This window comes from Numida meleagris, chromosome 2, assembly GCF_002078875.1.
Source record: "Numida meleagris isolate 19003 breed g44 Domestic line chromosome 2, NumMel1.0, whole genome shotgun sequence".
Lineage (NCBI taxonomy): Eukaryota > Metazoa > Chordata > Aves > Galliformes > Numididae > Numida > Numida meleagris.
The window spans coordinates 103,526,399-103,543,110 of record NC_034410.1 but is presented as its reverse complement, the minus strand read 5'-3'; the positions used below and the strand labels follow the sequence as shown (position 1 = coordinate 103,543,110).

General features: G+C 39.8%; 1 long non-coding RNA gene across 1 annotated transcript; it reads right to left on the bottom strand.

The window, feature by feature from the left end:
• On the bottom strand, nt 9,683-11,127 carry LOC110393419. Its single transcript, XR_002435005.1, has 3 exons — nt 10,501-11,127; nt 10,022-10,077; nt 9,683-9,919 (listed from the first exon to the last, which is right to left on the bottom strand). It is a non-coding gene; the product is annotated as an uncharacterized LOC110393419 (long non-coding RNA).

Below are 16,712 nucleotides of genomic sequence, written 5' to 3'. Positions count from 1 at the left end.
GAGTGAATGATGAATTGAATTTCTCCTTTTCTGTTTTTCACAAACATAAGCATTGCATCAGGAGACAAATCCTGGGTAAGGGATTTCTTATTATAAGTGCACCAGGAAAATACCGTTCATAAAAATCTCAGGATGTTATCTTATCAAAACAAATCCAAACTCATGAGGTAAATATTATTTTGGGCTTTGAAGACTTTAAGTTTAATCTATGTAAGTTCTTAATTGTTTTCACATTATTTTGTAACATTGCAAAGCAGAAATAGTATTATATCAAGATGCAATAAGAATAATATTCTGCCATAGAGTAATACAAGGGATGCTCCAAAAGCAATGCCTCCTATTTTGTGTTGGCCCATAACATCAGAGGCAGATGTTGGTGGTATGGCAGTAGAGGTTGAACCTTCCTACCAATATTCCATTACATTTTGTTTCCATGTGACAGATGGCAGCAGAGAGGCAGTCTGACAAAACGGTGTCTGACATGAAAGAGCTTAAGAAGCAAAGGTGTGTCACTGAACTCCACCATGAAGAAAAAATTGCACCCATTGACATTTATTGACACTTGCTGAACATTTATGGAGACCAAACAGTGTATGTGAACACAGTGAGGCAGTGGCTGGTGCGTTTCAGCAGTGGTGGCAGTGATGTGAAAGACAAGCCACTTTCTAGATGGTTATGGACAGCTGTTACTTCAGGAAACAAAGACCATCTCAATTAGCTTATACATGGGAATCGGCAGATTATGGCCATGGAACCATGTACAGAGCTGAATATTTGCTTCAGTGAGCTAGAAATGATGATGGCAACACAGAAATATTGCAAAGTTTGAGCCAGCTGCTCCCCAGGAGTGCTCACACAGAAAGAGAAACAAAAAGTTTTCCAAGACCTATTGAACCAAGACAAAGCTGAGAGTGACAGTTTCCTGAATTGTATCATTACAAGTGATGAGTGACAAGTCATGGTGTCACCACTATGAGCAGGAGTCAAAACAGCAGTCCATGGAATGGCCATGTGTGTATTCCTCATTGAAGAAAAAGTTCAAGACACAGCCCTCAGTGGGTAAAGAGATGTGCACTGTCTTTTGGGATAGGAAAGAGGTGATTCCTCTGGATTTCCTGGAACCCAGTCAAACCATCAACTCTGACTGCTCCATCGTGATGCTGACTAAGCTGAAGGCTCAAACTTCCAGAGTAAGGCCAGAGAAGAAGCCAATCTTTCTCTTGCAACACGGTAACACTAGGCCCCACACCAGTTCAAAGACTGTGGAGAACATTGCCAACCTTGGCCATACTGTCCTACCACACCCACTGTATAGTTCGAATTTGGTGCCTTCTGATTTCTGTTTGGGCCAATGAAAGATGGACTCCATGGGCAACATTTCCTAGCAACAGTGTCATCTGTGCTGTGAAAAAGTGGATCACCTCTGCTGGTGTAGATTTTTACGATCACAGCATTCAGGCTCTTGCTCATCACTGGCAAAAATGTATAACAAATGGTGGTGACAATGTTGAGAAAGAATGTTCTCTTTTTGCTGTATCAAACAGTGTTACTGAGCTCTTTATATCTGTTGTATTTTCAGTGGAAACTAATAGGAGGCACTACTTTCAGAGCAACTTATGTATTCTGAAATATTCTGTTTATCATTTTATTGACTAATCTTTTACATAGTTCTGATTAAAATCCCTTTACTGAATCAAAGCACTTTCAGCTTCTTAATTTCTCCTCAAGTTTGTGGCAAAATATATAATTCCAGAATTAAAAGGAGAATTTTAGGAGAGAGATGAATCTCCATTAATTTTATGGGCATAGTTTATCAAGTGGAAAAAATACTGAACATTTAGAATAAATTAAATTAATTTTGCCTTCATTTTTTTCTGCTTAGAATGAAGATCTAGCAATAAAATAATTGTACATTTTAATATCGTGCCTGCTACAATCTCTACCTTGGTATAAGTATACAAAATACCTATTACACTACAGCTCTAATTTCACATAAACTGTTTATATTTTCCAGCTTCAGTTTGATATGTGCTGATCACATGTCCACATTGCCTAAAGGAAAATGTATTTCCCAATTAAGTCATCAGAAATTTGTCTGATAAGAAATAATATATGAAACTATAATTTTGGAGAAGAAGTGGTCTCTGGAACAAGTTTATGTGTTGAAACACCTTGATTAAATGCAGTTTTCAGTGAAGTAATATACAGCCTTGTTCTTAAACATTTATTATTCTATATCACCCCTAATGCATGTATTATGGCTCTATTTTTTCCTCAAGAAAAGTTAGTCTATTCACAGCAAGATGTATACCTGAATACCTCTAATTAGAAGGCACGTCTCTGTTTTTAACAGCCACCGTCACCTTTTTCCACAGTGTGTGGGAATTGTCCCACCCTAAAACATGTGAGAGGCAGTAAAAATAGACATTCAAATTGAACTCAGATGCATTGTTACAAATGTTTGAAATGTTAAAAGCTACTCTTAGTTTTCTGCTTCATAACTACATACATTAAATTTCTACTGTGTGCTAATGTTAATAACATCTATATTACCTAATCAGTTGGTGAGCCTATATAGTTAACTGTCTTTACCCACTGTAGCAGTCTTGTTGCAGTTGTGATGTTCAAAAGGAATGAAAGAGAGAAGATTCATGGCTTTTATTAGACTGACATTGTAGGAAAGAAGCTTTGGAGAACATAAACCTTCTTTAGGTTGTTTTCATCCAAATGAAGCATTGTATTGACAACTTCAACATTTTGAATGACTGTTAGCTAATTAACTACCATGGCAGTGAGTGGAGGACAACCTCTGTGTTTACTTTAACAAAGAATCTTAAAAAGAAGCTGAGTGGAGCTTATTGCCTGGAAGAGACATCTACTTCATTTCTAAGCAATCCGTCACACAGGCATCTGAATCTAGTCACACTTCAGCTTTCTACATAAAAAATATATCACATTTGAAGGCTGTGATTATACTTATTCCATGACAGCAGTCTTATTTATTAATGTTTTTTTGATACCACTCTACACGTTAAAAGCTTTAAACACATTAAAAGACAGCATACGTCTCTAACTTGGATTTGAACACATATTATTCAACACTTGTTAGCTAATATGGATTTATTTTTTCTTCACTGAATGCCTTATTTTCTGTAACTGCAGATTTCTGTTTAGTGGGAAAAGATGGGAGAATCACAGAAAATCATAAGATACGTACCTCATTAAACTATTTATCAGTACTGTCCCTGATATATTGTCTTCAGCAAAGGAAAAAGTCTCTGTTCCACTGTCAAAATCTTGAACAACATACAGTTTAATATTAAGCAATGACACTCTTGCTTTTTTTCTCTCCTGCACATTTTTGGTTTTTAAACTTGTGATAATCAGCTTTATATTTGGATTTAGTTTTTGTAAGGGATGCTGTCTTGGACCACTGAAGTTCAAAACTGAAGGGTGCCAGACCCAAATCCTACGCTGTGTGATAGTCTGAAAGATTATCTTCCACATTGCAGTGATTAAATTAGGCCAGAAAGTACCACAGCCCCTGAAGTGCGTGTGGTAACATTTTGAAGGGACTGAAACAGTTCTCAATAGCTTCAAATTTGTCCAGTACAGACTAGCTGCTGTGTGGGCTTCTATCCTCCTACAGATAATGTCAAGCGTATCTACTGCTGTGTGCATTCTGCAGCCTTGATAAGGGAAAGAAGAAAACTTTGCAGAACTACAAAACACAGTCAAATCTAGAGCTTTCTCTCTATCTACTGGTAGATATTTGGGATTAAAATAGTGTAACTCCAAGGTGTTTTGTTAGCTTCATAGACATTGGGGCCATAAATGCACTTGGATTTTATTTTATTTTTTGTAAGATCTTGCTATGAAAAAAAAAAAAACCCTATAACACTATGCAGCCATAATATGTTTAATAATTACAGTGGTTTCAAACAACTTGCAATGAAACCACAGCATACAGTGACCTGAGAGATAGGTCAGATAATTATCGTGCAATGCCAGACAAAACTTCAGGCAGTAAAAGTTGTTGCTGTTTTTTCTGTTAGTGGTAACAATGCGGCACATTCAAGTTATATAATATATTTATATGTCAAATAAATCTTCTCCTCAACACATTCCAAGGAAAGTACTTTTGTTTCTATGTACCTTCTAAGTTACATCTCACTGACAATCATCAGTCCGTGTTGTTATTAGTCTTATGCATTAACTGCGTAACATTATGGAACCTGACCTAAATAAAATGACCTGAAGTACTGAAATACATTTCACGAGCTTGAAAACATCATGACAGGCAGAGAACGGAAGCAATTTCACACAAATGCCCACCTATTCCTTACTTTTTTTTTTAAGGCTTTGTTTTGTTTTGTTTTGTTTTGTCCTTGACATAGTTTTCTTGTAAGCATTTTAATGCTCTTTACTAATGCTGTTGATGCAGAATAAGAACATGTTACCTGTTGGCAAATTAAACACATGTAGTGTAACAGGAAGAGGACTATCAATATTAAGAGGTTAAGTACACAATGGACTTCTTTATGCCTGAAGGTTTGCCTAGATTGTACATTTTCATTTGTCAGTGAAGGCAACTTAAGAAGTTCCTGTGTTCTCAACATTCTTCCCAACAAGTACTTATTTATGTTTTGTGAATAGCTCTTTGCAGATGATTAAAAAGTTTGCGGAGGTTCTTTACTGTCGTTTTGTTGGTTTTTTAACATGCATGACTTCACGGGCCTGATTGAGAGCCTGACTTATTGCCCATGAGCATGGCTGAAAGCATCAGAAATTGAACAGTGAGGTTGCAATGAACAGGAGTGAGCAGGGGAGAGAGGGATCTCAGCTGAATAATACAGCTATATACTTACACCAGGTGTTTATGGCCTCATTTCTGGCATCCAACGCCTGGTTGAGTGGGCACCATCACACTCTATAAGTTCCATTTGCCCAGGCTTCCTGTGAGTGTGCCTGTGCTGGCCACACACCTCACTGATCTGACCCTGATTCAGTGCCCAAGCTTGTCCTCGAACCTGCCCCATCACTATGGACCTGCCTGGTGGTCGGGCTGTGTCTCACCCTGGTACTGACACCAGACATGCACTGCTCTTCTGCTGGGGCACCACAGGTCCATGTCCCACCGGAATGAGGACATTGCCCTGCTGGTTTTCTTGCCACCCCCAACTCCTGCCTCCCCAAACCGTGTTCCATAGCCAGACCTGCTGTTTCATGACATCCAGCTGCACAACAGTTTAAACGAACACAAGTTATGGGATCAATGGCACATTTTTGACCATGTGATCCTCTCCACCCCTTTCCTAAACTATGGCACTTATCAAACTACATAGGGACCCTCTTCCAGGTATTATAGCTGCTCCAAGAAATCATTGTTTTTGAATTTGATGCTGGTTTTGTTTAGTCAGGGTTTGGTTTGGTATAGTTTTTTCAGCTTCATTAACAGCCTCAGTCTGGAAGCAGATGAAATTTGATTTCTGTGTAAGAGATCAGATGAGCAGAAGAAGCTCTTAAGGTCAGCTGGTAACATCTTAGATCCCCAAAGCTGTAGTAAGAAGCTACATTTGAGGCAGAATTAAGAATTCTTTGCAGGTTTGAAAGTCCTTTGGTCTTTAATCCAGCTCAGTCTTTTGTCATAAAAATGAGCGAGAGGAAGAGAAACTGATTTTATAGCCTGACAGTTAAACAACTTCTGTTCAAATTAATATTTAGTTAGTTATTCCAAACAGAACAGCTGCAATAAGAGCTCCTAAACTAATGCTGTAAAACCCCTAGGTAAAAGGTAAGGGTAGAGAAAAAGAGAGTTTGTTTAAATAACAATTCTGAAAATAGAGGGAAATATCTTATAAATTAAAATTAAAAAATTTTTTTCTCTTTTTTCTCTTTTCTTCTGTCAAAACTCTTTAACCAAGTTTGATCCAAACTCATAAACTATACCAGTCAAAATGAAATTCTATTCTTCAGCAAATAAAAGTTCACTCATTATTTTCTCAGTATTTCCAAGATTTCAGTGCAGCTGAAATGACCCTTCATGGATACATTCTTCTTAAGTGAAACCTCCCCCCCCAGCCACTGCTAGAGATGCTAGCCATGTTGCACCATTAACAAGGACACTGACAGGATTCTTATCCATGTAAGCTGAAGAAGACATTTTCCCAGCCTCTTTTCCCTATCTCCTCTGCAAAATGCTATCCATGTCAAATAGGCAGCAAAGTTGTATGTCTAGTCCTGAGATACCCCTAAGCAAGGACAGCAATTTAGTCTATCATATATTTATTTTTTGAATTTTACCCACCAAATGAAGATAACACTTGATCAGCCCAGGCAGTAGCTTCTACCAGAGCTGGCAATTAGACTGCTAATAATCTCTACAGCCACTGTTCCCAAGACCAGTACAAGTGTGCAGGCACAGTAGAACAATCTCTGTTGAGCTAGCAACTAGAAGCAGCTAGTTGCATAAGGTTTATGCAGTTTGCTGGAAAGAGATGCTGATCATTTGTCCATTCTCAACCAGTTTTCAGTGGTGCCCAAGTTAATCTATTTTTCATGCAGGTTGCTCAAAGCAATGTAAACCAGAACACACAACGATTCTGCACCCTCTGATGTGCTAGCACCATTTTGTGACTGACTTGTGAGCAAATCAGTTCCCAGAGCCAAACTAGTTCTTAGAAAAAAAAAAAAATTGTGGGTGATTTTCTCTCTCTGAACATTTTCATTCTGCAGGTGCTGGTGCCAAAAATGAGGAATGGAATAACTTTCTGGAGGTGCCAGTGGAGGCAGAACCATGGATGTGGTTACTAAGATTGCCTTAAGCTGTCACAGGACTGTCATCTCCAGGGACAGTAATTTCCAGCTGTAGGCAGTAGTCTTTTAAAAAAACAGTAATTCAGTCACTTGTGATTCTGTGACCATAACCTGAGGTTAATGGCTGACATTAAGTATGTCATGGTTAATGTCATAACGTAGCTGGCATTCAGTGTAAATGACAGCAATTTTAGGCAATGGGTGTTAGAGGCGAGTAAACATTTCAAGTCTAGGTCTCGATTAAGTTTCTTGTTTTGTAGCCTTGATAAAACACCCTCTCAGTTTTATTAATGAGTGTGATGGATATAAGTGCTAATGAAAATGGACAGGTAGGTAATGAGGGAGGTACAGTCAGAACACAGGATTAAAGTCAGGTACAATTAAAGTTCAGCTCCCTAGTCAAACACGGACTCCTCTGGGGCCCTTGGTAAATCATTTACACGCAGGCTCTCTGTCTTTAAAGAGAGGATAATAATATTCATTATCTTCACACGTACATCTTGAGAGCGTGAGCAGTTTTGGTGGTGGTTTGTTGGCTTTTTTCCTTAAGTCTCAGAAGTACTCAGTAGATTATCAATATCCTGATTACAATACTGGGCAGAGCTGTAGCTAGGCAGATGCTGCGTATGTTTCCTCACAGAGCTCTACTAATGCATTTCAGAGCTCCTTACCCCTTATCAGCTATGCTATTCCACTCAAAGGTTAAGACAAGCTGCCAGGAAAATACCTGCTACCTATAGGAGTGATGCCACATCGTGAGACAATCAGCACCGCTCTAATGCCATTCCCAGAGGAGCAGCCTTTAAGCACCGTGTCTCTACGAGTGACTTGAAAGACTTGCAGACAATGGCAGCACAAATGTCAGCTATCCAGTCAGGGAGCAGAATGCCTTTCCTACCCAAAGGTTGTAAACCAGATCCACAGAGTGCAGACAAATTGCAGGGGAAGGAGCAGAGAGGGTGGTTAGCAAGAGGGAGAGAGACCACAGCATCAAGCCATCTGGATTAAAACCAGATCGGTCATTCTAAATTGGTGCTTGAGAGCAGAGCAAATGAGCTAGAGGAAGAAGGAAATTTGTGTGTTTGTATAGCTGCATTGCAGGGCATTAAGGAAGCGGTGTTTTACATTTCAAGCAGAGGAAAGTCTGTGCACAATCTATTAGCTCTGGCTGATATTATGAAGTTGTTACTAAGAAGTCAGGTGTACTTTGGGATATCCCCATGCACATGTACTGCTGACCAAGGTCTGCACTACAGCCTTTCCAGAGTAGAGATGCCAGCTAGTAATTAAATCTTAATGGTTATCTGCTGAGAAGAAAACACTGGGGACAGTGAGAAACTGAAGTTTAAGAGGATCACTTCTCCATGGAGAGGGAGTTTGGAGCCAGGAAGAGTTACTACAGGCAAAACAATGATGTGGAAGCCAGGCATGAAAAAAATAAAAAGCAGAGAGAGAGGGAGAGAAGTGAAGAAAGAAGAGATGAGTGTATCTGAAAAGGGAATAGGTGACTTTCCTGGGGGAGCAGCCAAACAAAAGCAAATTCATGAGCTGCAGCAGCATCTTAGGTTGTCACAGAAAGTCACGCTGGGAGTATAAACAGGAGTTATCATTTTAGGTAAGCAGGAAGATTTTCTTGCTCTATTTAGCAGACAATAACTTGTTTACATCACCACATGCATCTGAGAAATGAGTTGCAGAACAGCATGCTCATGCTGGCTAAAATTTGGGAAAAGGTAATCTGGAGTAAGGACAAATCTCAAGGATTGAAGTTAATCCCAGGGCTATACAGATTTTGTTCAGACTTCAAGGCTTAAAGCACACATGTTCTTGTGTCTGGACAATGTCTAGCCAGGGAGCTTAGCCAGATCTGTGACACACGGGTTATGTATACATACGTACATGTGCCTTTAAACTATTGAGGTTGTGCTTTGCATTGGCATAAAGCAGAATTGCCTCCAGACCATGTTTCACTGTGTATCAAAGTCTGTCCAGAAAGCAGGTGATGCTCTAATCCAGTTAGGCAACAATCCGTTTCCCTTCTTCCGCAGCATTTCTCCACAAGTAATCTGGCTTCTGCTGAAAAACCTGCCTGGTCATCTCTTAAAGGGAAAAGACATCATACGCATAGAAATCCCTTTTTTTAACATTACATCTGCAATACTGTTCAACTGGTGTGAAATTGCTGTGTACTCAAGTGCTCGCACTCACTGTCTGTGAGAAGTGGTCTGGCACGGTCGGCAGCTCCAGGAACATGAGGAAAATGGGAGGGAAGATGCTATTTAAAAGCACTTCACTCAACCGTGCCAATCTAAGACCAGAGAAGGAGATAGAAGGAAAGTTTTACTCACAAGCATATACTCACTTGTGAGCAATGGAAAGATTGCACACATTTGGTCTATTATCTGTTAGATCTTTACGATTTGATCTGCTTGAAATTACCAGATGCTTTGAAAGGTCTTGGAGAGGACACCAGTATACACTGCAGCTATGTAACTCACACTCCTTAGAAATCTGGATAAAAGTGTCTTGAAATGACCTTCTCAAGTATGCACATAAAATCTTGATTCATCTTCTTCTCTCAGATAGACCTGTATGAACATAATCTCATGTATGTTTTGTTCCTCACTTTATCTTCAGTTTAACTTAACCTAACAAAGCTCAAATAAAACTCAGTGCCTTTGTGACAGGGCCTGAAAACAGCAAGTGCTCTACTGTCATTGATAGTGTTAAAACTCATTTAGGGAAGAAATAGCTAGTGCCGTATTTCAGACCAATCCAGTGTACTCAGGAGGGCTCTCTGGCTGGTAATGTCTAGAGACTGACATTTTGCTTAAAAGAACTGTACAAAAAATACATAATACTTTAAGAAAATGAAAAGTAAAGTAACTTTTTTGAACAGAACTTAAAATCAACATGTAAAAATTAAATAGAGGACATCTCCTGCTTCTGAGTCTGTTATCTTGCAAGATCTCTGAACTGAAGTTCTTCATGGCCTTAGAGTCATCATATCGCTGTGGCCTAATTCCCTCTGGAAACACGGTTTGTGCAGTCACATCAAGTACAAGTGTGCATGCATGCATTTGGATCCCTTGGCTCACCTCAACTGTGAAGAAGGGTAGAAATCTCACCAATAATTTTCTGCAAGTTTCACATAAACAGGCAGCAGAGGCCCGAGGGACCACATGCAAAACAAAAGCTGACTTACCAGACACCAGGAAATGTACACTGTGGGATCACCGCAGTCTAAGATCCCAGACAGAGCTCACAAATGGGTAAAAGATACAAACCCATTAACATTAGTTGTCAAAAAGTCCATCATTCTCAGAATAACTTGCTAAAAGTCACACTAGCTCCATACACAGACAAATAGTCCTAATGCTGTCTGAGCATTCTCTGGTTCCCTTCCCTTTGCAGTTTGGAGTATTGCCAGAAAAAAATAATGAAGAGCAAATGGCAACATAAGGACTTCAAGTTGCTGTCACATTGATGTTTTTGTCATTTGAAACAACAAGACCTTCCCAAACATAGGCAAAATTTTTTGTGGCTCTACATTTTACTTTTCCTTTCTCCTAAATGTGATAGAACAGTATATGGTCAGAGTACATGCAAACTTTGGAACCATAGGGAAGGGCATGAAATTCTGGAAAGTGGTAGCCAAATTACCTTGTTAGGAAAAATACATACCAGATAGACATATCCACTGATATGAGTCATATCCGCTGCCATCTGTAAGACAAAAATAAGCCATTTTTCCTCATTAAAGTAGAGATCATCCTCTCTCAGTTGATGATGACCTGCTGACCTAGACCCCAATGGCTCAGATCAAGTAAATTGGAATAGTTGATGCTGTTAGTTAGGACCATTTCCTTATCAGCCTAAAATATGATAATTTAATCAAGCTCCCACCCTTGCTTCTGAAATAATCACTCCAGGTAACGACATTCAGACCTAACCAGCTTCCCTCCCTCCTGTGCTGGGCTGAAGGCAGCCTAATGCTTTAAACTGTGTAGCAGAACATCCCTAACTAGAGTAAAACCTGCTCTACCCCACAGCACGGTGAAACTCCACTGGATGTGGGAGCCGTGTAAGGTGAGATTCACAACATCTCTAGGAACCTTGAAGATCAACTCTGCAGACATTGCCAAGATTCCAGAATCCAGACAACAGGAGGAACTCAAGCAGAACCTCCTGAGGAGTGAGCCCAAAGGAGCAGTTTCTTTCAAGCTCTAGAAGCCTGTAGGTACAGCTGGAGCAGTGCTTATGAAGGAGCCAAATGCCTGCCACCTGTGACAAGTGCTGGCCATATGGTGCTGGAGACCCTGGAGGGGAGCTGAAAGATAAAGTGATGGCTTTTGAATCTAAAACTTTAGGTCCAGGTTCAAATACAGACATGTAATGCTTGCAGACTGTGTAGGTGCATGAAAATTTCTGTGAATGTGCACACAAATCCTACAAAGGGTTGTATTTCTTGACCTCCTTCAATTCCAGCATCATGTTAACCTTTTTTTGGTAAAAGAAAAACAAGATGAACCCTCTTTTATGCACATGCCCAACAAAAATGCTGACAGCAGCTGTAAGCAGGTAGTGACACAAAAATGTCAAATACATGGAAAAGGGTGAAAGTAAGGTTTTTACTCTGACATTTTGCAGTTGTTTTACAGACCACCTTCTGCTTGTCTCTGGACACTAGTCCAGTGCACAGCCTGCAGGCTGAAATACTAGAAGATACAGCTGAGCAAGGACTCTCCTGAAATTACATTTTTTTCTATCAGCACAGGTACAGCATCCAGTTTTCATAACATCAAATGGCTTCAGAAAGGGATTGCACATTCTCTTGTTGCAAATTCTGTCAAGATTACCTCCCCCTGAAGATCAATTTCATAGCTATTGTTATACTACGAAGAAGATCCCTCCTATCTGATACCCTAATAAAACAATAGAGGTACCATAAATCAAAGGTATCCAAGCTTTTCAACTTGTGACAATTTAATTGCTGGAGTATGAATCCTTCTGCTCTTCTATAAGGCTTTTGAATTTGGGGATGAGCAAATTCCTCTTATTCCCTCCCCCCGTACACACACACACACATCTCCTCGGGGGGGAAATAAATAAATAAATCTTTATTTCGTAAAGCACCTGAGTAGTGCTGGAGAGTGTCTGGCTTCATGCAAGCAGGCAAACACAGCGTGGTGCCTACTTCCCAGCAATGTTCAACCTAATTAGATGGAAACCCAAAAGTTCTGAAATATAAGGAGAGCTACTTGTCAAATGCCATACCAGGGGAATTTCTTTCTAGCTTTTCACAAAGTAGCATCACTCCTGCACACCATGAAATCAGTGAATTAGGGTCTGCATAAAGCACGGGAAGAAGGGCTGAAATGGTTTGGAAAGCTCAGCACAGCGTGCAAAGATGTTTGAGTACATCAGAGGCTGTACACAGAGTTGTTGAGGGGTTTGGGAGATGTGCCTTCAGTAGGCTGCAATTTGGAAGAACCAGAAATGTGGAGAGCCCAGAAAAGAACAGATGTTTTTGCAGCCTTATTAAATTGCAAACCCCACCTAAATGTTTGAAGAGCTGCCACGGACAGTTTTGCTGCAGAAATTTCCCGTAGTTGTCAGAAGGTGAGGAGAAGCTATAGATAAATAAAATGCTAAGCATCGCGTTGAACACTTTTTTTGTTTTGTTTTGCTTTACAAATTCATAATTATATTGCTAGAATTAGCATTATTTCAATTAGACACTGACAGAAGTCAAAAGCTGGCTCCCAGCTGTGCCTGCGTGCTCAAAGGGACACGTTCTACCTGCTAACCGTGGGGGAGCAGCACGTGTGTGAGCTTAGAAATGAGCCGCAATCACTCTGCAGCCTGCTTCCCCCAGTCTGACATCCCTGCGACAATATCCACAGCGCAGCAGAGTTACCCTGAGCCTGGCAGGACGTGTCAGTGAGATGGATGGAGGCTATCTTGGCTTAGGTGAAAAGTCCATGAGTGATGGCAGGAGGAGAGTTTAATGTGAGCTCTTACCCTGAATGCTGATAACAATTTTAACACTCCTTTTTTACTATTTTCTTTGTCATAAAGCCCTCATAGCTCTTTGGGTTCACTGTCCCAGCCCTGAGGATTTTCTGTCCGTGCAGACATAGACTGTTACTGGCTGACTGCAGCCACAGCTTTAACGCCCACTTTTGCAACTGTAGGAAGAGCTCACAGCTCTGCATACCTGATGTTCGTGAGGTTTTAGGTCGTTTTCCAACCCCTTAGGCACAAACATTTCTTCCTTTCTCCTTCTAGCTGAATGATTTTGATATCTTCTTCTTTGAGTTTGGAGTAGATAATCTCTTTTTTCTTTTTTTTTTCCTCTTTTTTTTTTTTTATGTATATATACCTTTATGTGTGTGTGTCAAATACTACTGCTGTAGAAAGTGTGACATATAGTCTAATGCAGCTTTTCAAACATAGGCTGTCTGGCAGTCCATTCCAGCAAATAGCATTCATCTCATGAGTCGTGACTACAGCCCGTATAGTTTTGATTTCTAGATCTCATGACTGACCCCATACAGCTGCTGTTTACAGAGCTGTCACACTCAGGCAGAGGATGTTAATGCAAACCTTCATACCCATAAATGTTATCTTGCAAGAAACTAATCAGGGAATATAAAGCAAGGAATAGATTTGACAAAATGTCTAGATACAGCAATTTCTATGTTAAAAAAGCAATAAGGCCATATATAGTACACCTACACAGACAGACATATACACATAGACAGGTGGGTTATTTATATACTTAAGTATATATAGAAGCATATTTCTGTAGTCACTGGAAAAAAAAAGATTATAATATTCATGGATTGCACTCAGCAGATAGCACACATATTCAAATTACAATCTGTCAATTAGAAACTTGTTCCAATACATTTTGCAGTCAAAAATGCATAAACTTCACTTATATACAAATCCTTCTTTTTTTTTCTGAAAAACCTTAAAAGCTGCTTCCTTAACTGAACCATTTTTATGCAAACCACTTTATAATAGAAGGGTACAGTAAGTATCCTAAACTAACAATTATAGATGACGACATTCTCTTTCATTATCCAGGATAATAAGCAATTTTCATTCCTCGGAAACAAGCAGATTCTACAGCAAGCCTTCAATAAATAAAAAGATGCATAATGGATTCTAAGATCACATAATGTTTCTCTTAACTTCAAGCTTTTGCCTGGATGACAAAGTTTTACTGTAAACTGCCGATTATTTAGAACAGAAAACAAGATATCTTGAACGTAAGATCTTTAATTGGATTTTTAAAATACTATTGCACTTTCAGAAACAATACTGCCTTTCGTGTGCTACCAGGAGAGGTGTTGAAATTCACAGCCCTGGGGTTGTGCACTTGCTCCTTTACAGTATTTCTAACTTAGAGGCAGCTCTCACCCGGGCCATCACAGATGTCCCTCTGGCGGGGCCTGTGGAATGAAACACAATTTCTTTAAAAGGTAAATTTGCCAGAGCAAAGAAAGATCAAAAAGGAATACAAAAAGATCCGTGAGAAAACTGTTGACAAACATTAGCAGGAATTAAATAAAAAATCATTCGCTGGGAAGTGATAGATGAAAGCAGCAATCGTCAATTATCTTTTCTAGCACTCCTACCCCATTTGCAAACTGGCCTTAAATGGTAGCTTAGTTGGAGCCAAACTGACAATCTAAGAGCATCAAGATTACAGCTCATATTCTGTTACTGCTCTTAAAAGACGACACTAATTATCTCTAAGGGGTACATGTTATGCAGACTCTATCTGGTCTGTCTCACAGCTCTGGTTCCTGGCTTCATTCAGCCCACTTCTGATGCAAGCCAAAATTCAGCAAAGGATTTACAAATAATTTAAAATAGATGAACAGTAGACATCTGAAGGACATTTTTAATTTCTTTAAGGAGAAGAGGAAGCTAAAGGGCTAGGGATGGCTTTACCAGGGCACTAAAGATGTCACAGCAGTGTTTCCTCCCACCCTCACAGCAACACCACATAAACACTGGAGTGTCACCAGATACCTTTGGCATGACTCCAGCTGTGCCATTCCCCATCTCCCTGCGTATTGGTGCAGCATTGTCCCTCAGTACTTCTGATCTCAGCCACTTGCTATTTCCTCCCCTGTGGTAAAACTGCAGAATGTGCTTCCTTCCTCCAGCTTTGCAGTTGGCGTACAAAAGTGATGAGGTATCAGGTGTGCTTCACAGCACACTGCCACCAAAAGGGGAACACACAATCCAGCTCCTTTTTGCATTTCAGAAGAACATCTGTGTCAATGGCATTCACCTCTTATGTGAAGGTGCTGGCAGTAGGTGAAGAAACTCTGCCCATATTGCACAGTTTTTTTGGATTTTGGTCTTCATTAAGCGTGCCTGCTGAGTTTTAACTTACTTTGTAGCCTTAAATAACAGCAGAAGTAAAAAGAAAAGAGTGATTATTCAAAAATAAAGGACAGAACACACATCAAATTTGGAAAGATGTATCCAATCAGATGCGGGAGGAGAAAGAATGGCTCCAGGAACAGAATCTACAGAGGGGAAGGCTCTGGTCAAAAACCAGCAAAGACTATGAAAACTCTCAGATGACACTGCTGCTAGTTCTCACTTAGACTGAACAATTTCATTTCACATTTCTCATGGTTTCAGTCTTAAAATTCACCCCTCTACTTGTATACCATTTTTGGAACCCATGCTAGTTTTTGCAGCATCTGTTCCCTATTTTTTTTCTAAATAAATACACATCTAAAGTATATTTGAATTTGTGGACAGTTATACGGGCTTCAGTATAAAACACATGTAATCAAAGCACAACAACTCTTTGGTTTTGGCTTTTCACTAAGTGGTTGCCTATCATTTGAAGTAAATAAAGAGAGTCCAAACTCTCCCCTCAAGACAAGCTGTGCAAATGGACTTCAAATGGTGAAGGATGCCAATAATGTAGTTTTAATTCAAAAGGTGGTAAGAAAGAAAAAATGCACAGTCATTTTATCCAAACATAGATGTTCTTTGTCACATAGATGGAAAAGATATTGCAGCACTCACAAAATACTTTCCTTACTGGCACAATGAAGAACCCTCTTTTCAAAGGCAGATGTCTGGGATAAGTATTCATAAGGGGAAATGGCCTCAAGTTGTACCAGGGAAGGTTTAGGTTGGATATCAGGAAAAACTTCTTTGCAGAAAGGGTTGTTAAGCACTGGAACAGGCTCCCCAGGGAGGTGGTTGAGTCACCATCCCTGAATATGTTTAAAAACCATTTGGATGTGGTGCTCGGGGACGTGATTTAGCAGTGGGTTGTTAGAGTTAGGGCAGTATGGTTAGGTTGCAGTTGGACTGGATGATCTTTAAGGTCTTTTCCAACCTGAGCAATTCTATGATTCTATGGTTCTAGTGATCCTTCTGTGAAATGCCCTGATTCTTTACAGAGACCTTAAACAATTAAATAGACCAAATTTCATCTGAATTTGAAAAATAGAAGATAATTTTGAGTTTGTGGCATAGCAGCCGCAGAATGGGACTAAGTTGTATGTATGCAAGGGAGTGCAGCTTGAAACAGGAAATCTGTTAGTCTGAAGCCATGGAATTTACTAGCCGCTTACACAGCATTCTGCCGGGAAATATCACGTTCTTAGCACATTCAAGGAATACAGTGGTCTTTAAAACCCAGGTCTGTTGCTGATTCTATAGGAAGTGGCTGGCTTTACCGTTAAACCATTCCAGCTCTCTCAGCTGCTGCAAAGGTTAAGATCTATTCTTTCTGCACCAGGCAGGGTGTCGTCTTCACATCCAGACTAACATCTAAAGGGACTAGGGATCAAACTGCACAAATGAAAGCAGTGCTAATCATTTATGCATACTGTTTGGAAACA